At 40.3% G+C, this 12,474-nt stretch overlaps 1 protein-coding gene across 3 annotated transcripts in view; it reads right to left on the reverse strand.

Annotated features, from left to right (window-relative positions):
• chrm2a (cholinergic receptor, muscarinic 2a) overlaps window positions 1-12,474 on the reverse strand; it is a 100,556-nt gene that overhangs the window by 48,842 nt on the left and 39,240 nt on the right. For all 3 annotated transcript variants that reach the window (XM_088072727.1, XM_042511553.2, XM_088072728.1), the window contains one exon: window positions 11,899-12,048. The gene's annotated coding sequence lies outside the window, so the exon portion shown is untranslated. The remainder of the gene's footprint in view (window positions 1-11,898; window positions 12,049-12,474) is intronic.

Here is a 12,474-nt window from a genome sequence, read left to right on the forward strand (position 1 = left end):
GTGTAGCTTTTATGTAAGTATCTATTCTAATGATAATAGCAGTGATGAATGGTAATGATCTGAATGAGCAGCTTTATTGTGTTCGCACTGCTAATGCTCCGAAGACCAACCACCATTTACGATGGCCCTTTACCCCCATGCACACAAACAGTGTACACAGATGATTCAATACCTTTTGTCATTGCAGTACAACAAGAGCGCTGGTTAGATTGACACACTGCTAATGTCCTTCCCTGGTTGATTAACATCACCCTACCCCCTACAGACAATCTAGAGGGACTCGGACTGCAGCATCCCCCTGTACCATTAAATTACAAGCTATTAGATGAGGCCATGTTAGACAAAGGAAAATTCATGTGGCTTTATCTACAGTGTGCTTCAGCTTTTATCAAGACTGGGGAAATGGATACAACCAACAAGTACATACTATACCTAAATGATAAAAAAAATATTTGTTGCTTGCAAGAGAATTTCAAAAACAGCTCATAGGAGGACATGGCACAGCTTTAGTTGAGGGTTGGCTGAGTTTGGGCATATTAAACTTCCAAGTCACGTTGTACGCCCAAACATCCACCTTGACCTTATTCCTAAAAGTGTGTTTACACTGAACACAAAGTGAACTTTAAAAAGCAGTCTGATTACAAGCCAAGTTTTGAAGGATATGAGTGGATTGGATCAAAGATGTGTTTATGTTCAAAATGACTCAAACCACTAGTGACCTAATCTTGATCATAACTTGGCCGTAGTTTATGTGACTTCACAGTGATATCTCCCAAACCCTAATGGTGTAGTACCCATTCCCACATTTTCTAAAGAACAAGACCTTTAAAAAACCTTGGCACTGGATGTTTTTTCTTTTGTTTTTTTTTTTTTGCTAAATAATTTCATGTTATCATTAGAGGAGGAGTTTGAAAGGAAATTACTGTATAAATTGTTGTTTCTAGTAAGAAAATATTTGACTTTTTACCCATGCATGCACACTCTTCACACATACATGATAAGTGCCTACACTGCTAGCTTGCTAAAGTTAATTTATGTGCACTGGGTACAAATTACGTTTTTTCTTAAGATAGTTTGGCTTTGAAGAGAGCGTATATAATTATTAATACTTTCAGTTCTGTAACTTGGCGAAAAGGGCTGTGTGTTTAGGAAGTGCTGAGCATACAGCTAGATAAATGAGACTTGGACTATACTGCATGAGTTGTATGACAGTTTTTGAATGGATGTTTTGGCATAGTTTTGCTGTTAAACATGGACCTCATTTAACTTCAATTCATAAAGACTGTTCTGAGTTTTTGGATTATTCGTCTATTGGCCATGTGAGAAAAACATTGTTCTCTTCCAGAATTCAACCTAACACAGGGTGAGTGATTGATATACAAATGATCATTTGGTGAGGGAGGTATTACTCTAATCATAGTACATGAAACAAATGCCACCATTTTTCTGTTGAGTGCAGCCTCATATGACCCGAGAACATTCAAAAGAACCTTTTTATGTTGATGGCCCATATTGTTAACCAGCCATGTTTGACTTTTGCTCTTGGATTAGGGTTAAATTGTGTCCTAGATTGGAACAGCTTCTACTAATGGGGTATTCTAAAATCCGTGCTGATCTCTCACTAATGTGACGGCAGTTTGCACGTTCATGTCTTTCTCCACATCTTCATATACTGAAGGTGGCAAATCTATACAACATACATAATTCATGCTGCCACTAGGGATGCCATGGATAGATCTATCATCTGACACTAAATATATAGTGTGGATATATGTTAAGTGGGGATGAGTTATTGTCAATCTCAGTGGTGGAACAGAGTATGATTTGGGAAAATGTGTGCAGCTGTAAGCTGTATGAGCAAAACGCAATGCAAATTCAGCAAGAAAAATTGATTTTATCGAAAAGCCATAGGGTCATATGTGGCTATCATGCACATATTTGGAGATGTTCCCTTGTCTAGAAATCCCAAAGGGCCAGTCAAAGACTGAACTGTAATCAATGACCTGGTTCCAGTAATTACTGTTTACTTTAGCTCATTATTCTCAGGGCTTTGATTAACCAATAGCCCTCATGTGAAGGATATGTGGCCTTAATTGGTGGTTGCCAGGACGTGTATCTCCCGCCTTTGTTGTGATGAATATTGGGAGGAATGGAGGTCAGGAAGGGAGAGACGCCTCAGGCAGCTATTCTTGGCCCTGCCTTTGAGTCATTCACATTCTCTAATTGTCCGAGAAGTCAACATGCGACAAAAGATGAACAGCAGCCCTTTGCCAACAGCCAACCCTGCACATACGCTTCACACTGCGGAAGAGAATGGTTCATATGTTGACATTTACAGCCTAATTAAAACCACGAAGGGGAAATGATCCACGCAGGGTCAGATGCTCATTACACGCAGGTGGTTACACACAAAACATTGCATACAAGCATTTGCACAGATGACGACACAATCCTGCACACCGTTTAGCTACACACATTTAGCCAGGCGTCGCTAATCCCACCCGGCTGGAGAAACCTGCTCATTTGAATCGCTGAAATCCTGAGATGATTAAAATATATTACCATGTCAGAGAAACTCATACTGGTAACATTAAAAATGTATGTATGCACATACATTCCCAATTGCCTCCTTGTGTTTTGATTAGGAGCTTAGAGAAAAATTTAGGTAACAAATAAAATGTATCAAAAATACAATTTAAAGCAGAGCAAAGTTATTAGAATATATTTGCACATTATTGCATTATTTGTTCACAAGCACATACAAGAAGCTACCCAAGGCTGAGCACAGTCGGCTGTCACATCTTACTTATCAAGTAGGAAGATGCCTCTCAGCCATTTGTTTCAATCTCATTTGCACTCACAGTGGACATGAGCGGAGCTGTGGTCTTCAGGGTGAAGATCTTTATGCAAAGAGGATGAAACACACTGTAGCTCTTTGCTTATTTGACCTTTTCCAGTTAGACATCAAAATTTCTGGATTCAAAAATAGTAAAAATCAAACCCTTTCTCATTTCCACTTACTCAAATACCACCAATTTGTCACACCCTTCTGCATCTGATATCGACCCACATGGCACCCTTTAGCCTCTCTATGTGATGCACAGCTAAAACACATCGAAACAAGTGGTTTATATTTTGAAACCTAGGTTTAGGCAACAAAACTAGGCTAGGTTTAGAAAAAAGATCATGTCATGGATAAAAATACATACAAGTTTGTTACTAGACATCAGTAAATGAGAAGCCTACCTAAATTAATTATTATTGCGTTAAAACAACATTGACCATGAATTTACGGGATGGTAGGTATACAGGCTCTCATGCACTGTCCGTACGTTGTGTAATAAAAGTAATGCAGCATGTAGCATTCTGTGGTGTCACTCTAATATCCAACGTTTTTTGTGGGTCCATGAATGCAGCACAGCAGGCAGAGTTCTTGTTATCTCCTTCGCTGCTGAATGTCACTTGTGGGGTTGATGATTTATCTGCTTATACGTTCACAGCTGATCAAATCGATGGATGAGACAAGATATTTGCAGATTTTTGACTTTTGTAAGTGAAAGAGAGTTTTAGTCCCAGCAGAATAAACAGTTTAGTTTCACTTTTAATGCGCCTGATGTTCTGCTGCTCCTTTCTGCCTTTGCTGTGCTTTTAATAACCCAATGGTGTATATATTTTTATATCGCTCCTAATTAACAGTCCAGCTCCACTGAGACTATGGCGGGACAAATTAGACTATGGCGACCCACCATAGTCTTGGTTTTTAATGGGAAACACTGCTGTGGTTTACAGAAGTATAAAATGTGACTTCACAACAAGTGGGACTTTCGAGCAAAGGGCATTTGTTTGGGGAATGGGCTGTTGGAAAAATTGGCTTTCAATCCAATGGGACATTTTTTCGGACAGTGGGGCTTTAAGATTTTGGGCCTGTAAAACACTGGGCAGTCCCCTGATACAGATACACTGGAGTTATATGAAATCCCGTTTAGTCTAATAAAGATGCTAAAGGGTGCCTTTGGTGTCAGCAGATGACAAAGCACCAGTGGCATGGGGCAGAAAAATCTGTATTAGGTTTGGAATAACTGGAATTGACCAAAATAAAAAAAAACATGTTACCAGGGCACAGATCTGCTCTCAATAATTCAGCATCTACATCTGAAACACAGTTTCTCCCTCCCTCTGCCATGACAACAGATCCCACTGCATTCCCCAAGCTCCATTCATTAAAATGTCCTTTGAGTCCTTCCCTGCGAAGAACAATACCATCTAGACCTCACAATTCAGTTATCCCCCCACCCCACCCCCCCACAGCCATCCCTCTCCCACCACCACATGCGCAAACACTTGCTGTGATGATATGCCACGCTGTGTTTGCTTGTGCAGAGCCTCCTGTTATGACTCTCACTGTATGCTCAGGAAAAAAAGAAAAAAAACTCCAATAAACCAGCTCCTCAGTTCATGGATGCTCACACATTGTCTCACTTATATTAAGTGACAGCCAAAATGTGGTGTTTTGATTAAATGCTCTAATACAAAAAATAATGATAAAATAAACACTCAATACAGATAAAGCACTAAGCTCCACTGCAGAAATTATGTTACTATGTATTGAACATTTGCCTTTCCACATTTCTGCTTTTGAATTCAGTAAGTGCTTATCGTTTCATGTGTGTTCATCACTTGCAACCGGCTTTCTCTCTTTTATTTTCATGGGTAATTGGCTATGCAGCACATGGAACTGAAACCTGCAGGCGACACACAGGAAGGGGAACACTGGGATGGAAAAGGCTGAGATCACTGAAGCATGTCCAACATTTTCCCCTCCATTCAATTACTCTATCCTGTTGTTTACTTATTAATTGTGTGCTTTCCCTTTTCGAAAATGCACCATGCTGTGGCCATCTCGCTCTCTCTCTCTATAGATATATATAATGTATATTTTTAGGAATGCATGATATATATCAGGCAGATGAATTCTTAGCCAGGATGGAAAATGTATAATATTATGTATTCCAATAATTAAATTATAGCTGATAAATAGTGCCGATAAGGGCAGCATCTACACAATGTGGTAGGTGGTGCTACACCTGTAAAGTTGGTTTTGCGATTGCAAATAAATGCAGAGAACAAGAGGAAGAATAAGCGCAGCATGCTGACGAGAGAGCCAAACATGTTGTGGCTGGTGTAGACATCTTTCACAGCTTCAGAGAAAGGCATTTCAATTGCGTCGAGGGTCTGATCCTGAACCGCCCAACTCCCCAAAACATTAGCAAACTTCCTGTTGCTGTTAAACAGGTTAGACAGAGGGATGTTGCAGTTACTTGTGAATAAACTATTGACATTTCTGTTTTGACATATTAAGCTTGAAACATTCAAAGTCTTATATTTCAAGTCTTAGGCAAAATGTTCTGTAAAAACAAAAGTGAATTTTGGAAGTTTAAAATAAATAAATAAATAAATGAACATCTGAAGAGTTATAACTGTTCTTTGTTTTTGTTGTGTTAATAATAGTAGTGTCAGTGAGGTTTGGTTCGGTCAGAGATATGGATAACTAAGTCATCCATATTTTCTCACGAAATTTGAGCCTTTCTCACCCTAAGGTGTACATTAACTACAAGTTCTAAACACATTTTTATAATGCAAAAATGTGAAATAATTTGTCATCTTATAGGTATTGGCTATGACAAGCAGGTTATTATCAGTTGTCGATAAAAATCCGTATCATTCCTATGTATTTCTCAGACTGAAAAATATCCATCTTGAGCTGTGCAGGTTTTTTCCTCCATGTGTCTCGCTTCACCTTAATTTCCCTGCTCATTCTCACTGCTGCTTGGAATGTGAGTGCACCCATATCTCGATTAGACCTCTGGAAACGCCTGTGCAATTTCCTGGAAGATTATAGTGATGGATTTACACAATATCAATCAGAGCAAATGTGGGGCTCCGAATGGCCCTCAATTGTCGGTGAGAGGTGTTTTTTTAACAGTGGTCAAAGAGAGAGGGTGATGTAAACGTTTTCAATCATGCATCCTTTTGAATGTCTCTGAGCTTTGTGGTTAATTTTCTCCCCTCGAGTGTTTTCTTGAAGAACATCATGCCCAAAATTACATTCTTTTTTTTTTTTTCAATTATATGAAACATGCTATTGCGGTGATTAAAAAACACACATCATGGAAGTCACCTGACAGCAGATGAAGATGAGCCATCCCCTGGTGACTCTTCATCTAACTTGCCTCCTTCAACAAGCCGCTCTGAATGAGGTCACACTCCTCTGACCTCGGGGCATTATTACCCTGTAATCATGTGTTGCTCTGCATGGCTACATTTGTTATTTCTCGTTGACAGCCTAATGTTAGAAGAAAGCAATTTTAGCTGATGGATGATCATAAGAGAGGGAGAGGCTATATCAGCTCAATGCCTTGCCAGTGAATTATGCACAACAAAATCCCATAGATGACTGCTGCCCGCAATACCTGCCTTCTCAAATATACTACCAGTGCTTTACACGCCAAGTTATTATTGCCAGAGCTGTGAGGACTTCTCAGATTATCAGAGTGTGCATGAAGCCTATTCATTACCATAGTATTTACTTGTCCTCTTAAATCAACCAGGCTGTCAGTCCTTACATTACCACAGCGCTATGAGAAATTGTTGACTTATTTCCAAGCTGCACGGCCTGCACAACTGATTCATAGGTCTCAGGCCATTCATGATCACAGAAATCAATCGCGCTGCTCCTCTGGCCCGCACTTTGTCCGTTGGCGGCAATGGGGATAACGTGTCAAAGTGGGCCTCCTCAATCTTGTCACTTTAAGTGCAATCAATACTGCTTCCCCACCAACCGAATGCCTCTGAATACCAGCAGCCCCCTCCTTCTCTCCTCACACTAGGCTGAACATTTCAATCAATATCGGACTGGAGGCAAAAAAACATCTGCAGAACCAACATGAAAAAAGCGAGGCAGAATTAAATGCTTGACAATATACTGAAGACGATGACAAGCTCTGCAGGAGCAGTAATGCAATGAAAACAGTTGGACATATAAAGACGAAAATTGTCTGCGACTGTCAAGTCTACAAATACCGTGTTTGTGTGGCGTAAATGTTAGAGAGACTTTAAATCTTTTAAAGTGGGGTTGTATGAGGTACTTATCCATAGCAAGTGTGTTACATACAGCTGTGGCTAAGGACGTACAGCGGGTCAACCACTAATCGGAAGATCGGCAGTTTAATCTCCGGCTCTGCATGTCAAAGTACCCTTGAAGATGATACTGAACCCCTATTTGCCTCAGATGGCTGTTCCATTGGTGCATTTAAGCTCAGAAGCAGTGACATGTAATGTTAAAAAAAAATTAAGAGGCGCTTTGCAAATGCGGGTCCATTGACATACAGTAAATGTAAGTCGGCATGTCCCTAATTCAGAGAAGAAGACAAGAGTCCAGCAGGCATAGTGCCGCCGTGGACAGGGGCAAAACTTGTTTTAGCCACCTTGAAAAGGTCTTGCCAAAAAAATCTCTTAAGTTTGTGTTTTATTGAGAATATTTTCACCACTTTACCTTACACTCAGCAGACAGCCTTTTTTGACAGGTCACTGTAGCAGTTATAGTGCTCTTTTCAAAGCCACTGAGAAAAACATTGAAGCTGAAGAATGAAGCTACTGGTCTACCACTGCCTCAATCAGTTTTGTTTGTTTTATTGTGCGACTTTGGTGTTTAAAAGGGTTAGTTCAGATTAAACAAAGTCACAAGATAACACAAACTAACAGAGGCAGCAGTAGATCATAGACTGTATACAATAATGGACAAAGCCACCGTAACGTCACTCACTGGTTTGTAGAATGCCATTTTGAAGTCTTGAGATCGACTTTTTGGCCATCGCCATCTTGAACATACACTGCAGTAACACTGGCCTATCACTCATAGGAGCTACGTATAGTTATGTATATTTAAGGATGGACGTAAACTTTTTAGGTAAACCGTTTTGTGTACCAGGCTGCAAAGATTTTAACATGAGGTTCTATGAAGATTGAGTCACTTTTGGAGCAAGCCTCAAATGGTCATTTAAGGAACTTCAGTTTTTGGCACTTTCACATTGGCTTCATTTTATCCCCCTGCATGCTGCCACTTGCATTAGACCAACAGCTTCAGTATTCAACAAGCCGAAATTACAGTTTTTTTCAATGTGAGTCTGGTGACTGTAAAGTAAAGCTGTGAAAATACTTTCAATATAACATATACTTAAAATCGTATAGCTTTTTTAAGGACAAACTCTTTTTAGGTGGCTAAAATGTGTTTTGCTGCTGCCCTTGTCCACAGCAGTAAGTTACTTAGCTTTAGGCTTATTTATCAAAACTTGGGGTGCTGCCACCTTCATTTACTGTATGTAATTTACTAACTCTGGATAAGTGCCCCATACAGCCCCACTTCAAAACTGGAACTATCCCTTTGAATGGCTCAAATCTCAACACATAGTAACTCATCTGAAAACATGTTGAAGCCGAATGTGTATTAACTCAGCCTAGCTAATCGAACGCCAAATCACTGCCCAATTAGAGTTGCAATACAATTCGCAGAACAGAAAGCTTTTTATCTTTAAACACAGCTTTTCCGGCAGGGTTTTCCACCCACTGCGAATATGTTGTCCCCAGAGCCTCATGCATCAGTGCAGACAATTCTCAACGTATGGCCTGCCGTCGGCTTCGAGACAGCTCCAATCCATAAAAGCAAGCCTCTGGCCAACATACCTGTAAATTAGTCTACCTACAAAAAATTCAGCGAGCCCAGGGAGAGGTTTGATGTGTGCATCAAGGTGCTTTGCCCTGGAAACGATTGTATTAATTGCCTAGAGGATTACGAGACACAGACCTCCACTCCTTCATGCATATTTGACACTTCGAGCAGCGCGTTCAGGCCCCTGTTGCAGCTAATGGATGATGTTTAGTACTGTGTTGCATATGTATAAGCTACCAAGTTATGAGTGGGTATGCAGCGAGCGCATTCTCGTGCATGCCTATCTGTCTGAGCATGTGTGTTGGCTCTGTTATCTCGAGCCAGCCAGGGTGAGTGTAGGGCTGGGTGGCCGGGTTGCCGGTTCCTAATTGGTGCGAATGCTCCGGCTACTATAGCCCTCAAAGGCTGGCGCTGCCCTCTCCTGTTAATCTGTGCCAGGGATTTGGCTGGCTTGACACGGAACTGACCTGACAGTCCTTTGGGGGTGCGCAAACACACGCTGAGAAAAAAGTAGACGGATGAATATGCAGCCACTTAGAGACACACACACACACACAAAGAGAGACAGACTCTCATGCAAATGAGAGCAACAGATACGCAGAAACGCACACACATCTAGACACAATCTCAGTGACATGAAAGAGCCGCAACTCCATTTGAGATATGGTTCTGGACAGCATCGCTATGATGAAGAGGGGAGAGCTCTTGACAGTGTTGTTGGTGGAACAGCATCAAACAGTAATGTGAGTACGTGTGTGTACGTGCAGATGCTGTGTCTGCTGATAATGTCCGCGCACACTCCCACACTGTGAAGTGAGGTTGTTGATATCAAGTGCTCACACATTGCTATACATGACATCCTTTTTGTCTGCAGTGATCGCCTGGCATGACAGAGTGACACCTGATCTTTGATGCATTTGATGCTATCGCTTAGCGTCCCACTGAATCTTTAAATGAAATGATCTGAATCATAAAAGAAAATCAGAATTTTCACCTCTGAAATAAGCTATTTTGTCATTTCAGACCTGTAAAGTTGCAGCGTATAAGAACATATATATATATATAAAGGAGCTGTATGTGACATTTAGAGCCTTATTATTTCAGCAAACCAGTATTTGCAATATAAAGATGTATAGAAGTAATAGCGTTCTGAACAGAGAGCAGAGTTACGCTACCTCTGTCTGTGTTGTAATCTAAGCTTCTGTTTTTTGTTGTGATAGACGGTCCAGCTGCATGTGCATGTTAGTGCATGTGAGATGCTGTGTGTATAGCCCACTGGCTAGTTAACTGCCATCATTCTGCACAGCACTCATATAGCAGTTTCTGCTAATATTGGGGCATTGACTGTCGCAGACTTGTAGCGACCTAAACCTTGGGAGGCAACTGCTGACATAGAGTAGACCAGTTGGGAAATTTATGAACACCAACACCCCTTAATCAACTCCTGCCTCACAAACCCCTGTTCCCACTTTTTCGCCTTGTCAAAGTTCCCCACTTGCAAACTCAACTGTTTTAAAAACTCATTTGTTCCTGCCTCTATTAAACTTTAAACATGGCTGCTTAAAGCTGCAGGGATTGTGCAATAGTTTCATGATGTTTTGACAATGGGGGGCGTGCAATATGTGTTATGTGCTATATTTTATATGTGCATTTTGGATTTTGTGCAGTTTATTGGAGTGAATTGGCACAGCTTGTGCTGTTCTGTTCATATGTAGTTTGTTTATTGTGACGGGAATTTTTTAAGACAAATTTCCCTACAGGGACAATAACAAATATTGTATCGCACTATATCATATCGTATTGTATCATATCATATTGTATCATTAGTATTGTATCATATAAAGTTCTTGCTCGGCTAATAAACTTAACATTGTGATGACATCATTGTTTTTTAAATGGCTTTTCTGAGCTAGGAGAAATGTATAAATATTAAACCATTACAGATAGAAGTTTACAGTAGAAAGAGTCATATTGACCTTGTTTGCAGTTCGAGATGTGCGTTTTTTGGGCCACACAGGATTTTTTTGCTGCAATACCCCGATTGGCCATTGGGTAAAAATTGGAAGCAAGAATTACGCGGCATTCCTTGGGACCTTCGGGTGAAGTTCCACTTTAAAGAAGACTAGGGCAACATGCACAGCAGTGCTTTCAACTTTAACATCAGTATGCAAATACGCTCACAACTCACCGGCACCAAAGTAATAACTAGCTGGTATGACATGAACCATGTTCACCATCTTAATTTAGAGTAATAGCATCAACAACATTTTTGCAATCCATCTTGAGGAAACATGAATGTTAATATCAAATTTCATAGCAATCCTTCAACTCACAATACAAGCGTTAGAGCTATGCAGTTAGCATTAAAATCAAATTTCAATTTAATAGACATTACTGTAAAAAGCTACTTACCTGAATGTTCCTTATGTAATTAAACACACCCACCTGGTGCCCTAAAGCCTCCTGACTCTGAGCACTACACTGTCTTTGTGTTGAAGGTTTCAGTGTGACTGTAGCACAATACATACTGTACAGCTTCAAGGATTCACAACTCTTCTCTCTAGTTCATGGTCAAGAACTCTTTTGTATCTAATGATGTAGGACAAACTCTTGGAACTACATTTACATATTGTAAAAATGTCACATACTTAGTCTGTAATAATGCTGCCAGGATAACACCATAAGCACAGGAAGCTCTTTAAAGAACACAGTGTGACAGTGTACCGCACATTCAACAAATTATGTATGCATAATGACCACATTATTTAACATGTAAGATGAATATATTTAGATTATGAATACATGATATATTAATGCTGCCTGCCAGGTTTGGTGAAAGGTTCCTGCTTTAGGAGGTATGCAATATGTAAATGTAATTTGTGTGTACATAAATTTCAGTCTGCCCGGATGTCATGGGTAAATTGGAATTCATTGCGAGCACTGACCTGCAGCAGGTCAAATCATATGTCAAGACAGACATAACTCTTTTCGAATAAAATTAAAGAAATATACATGTGTGCACCATTTGTGCAGAGAGTGGTTGCAGTACGTCACAACAGTTTTTGAACAGAAGGGGGAAAACTGAAGGATGAGTTTATCTCTTTTGGGGTTTGACTTGGTTTGAGTAAACACTCAAAAGCTTCACTATGGTGTCAGAGTGTATCAGTACTTACAGCGGGTGTTAAGCAGTCCGTTGGGCTTTCTCGCACTTGGATGGCATATTCGGAGAGTGTGTGTTCAATGTAGCACCAGAAAGGCTCTTTTTGACACAAGGAAGTGATGGGCGTGTCTGGCTCCAGCTTCATGGTTAACAGCCATGGCCACTGATATAAAAAAAGAGAAAAGGTTGAGGATGAGCAATGGGCTGCCTTCAAGTCAACCCAAAAACTTCAGCAAACACAAGATTAATGTTTACACTTTAAAATCCATGATTAGATTCAGCAACAATACTTTTTGATGTTCTTGCGTACTTTTGTGACAAAAATACTCAACGTTGACTTTTAGTTTAACATGGGACACAAACACAGGTCTCCTGGGTCAAAGTCTTGTGCTTGTTGGACCCATTCACCTCCCTTCCCACTCATCTCAATGAACAGATAGCTGCACATGTATGCAGAATCTGGAGAAACAAGACACGATTTCGGTTACGAAACATTCTGGTTTCCATTTGTAGTTTGAGTAGTTTTGAAAAATCACATTTGAGCGACAGGGAAACAGTGCAGACAGGCAAAAGTATTGGCCAACATACA

This window comes from Plectropomus leopardus, chromosome 22 (assembly GCF_026936395.1).
Source record: "Plectropomus leopardus strain MGB_pleo_1.0 chromosome 22, ASM2693639v1, whole genome shotgun sequence".
Classification (NCBI taxonomy): Eukaryota; Metazoa; Chordata; class Actinopteri; order Perciformes; family Serranidae; genus Plectropomus; species Plectropomus leopardus.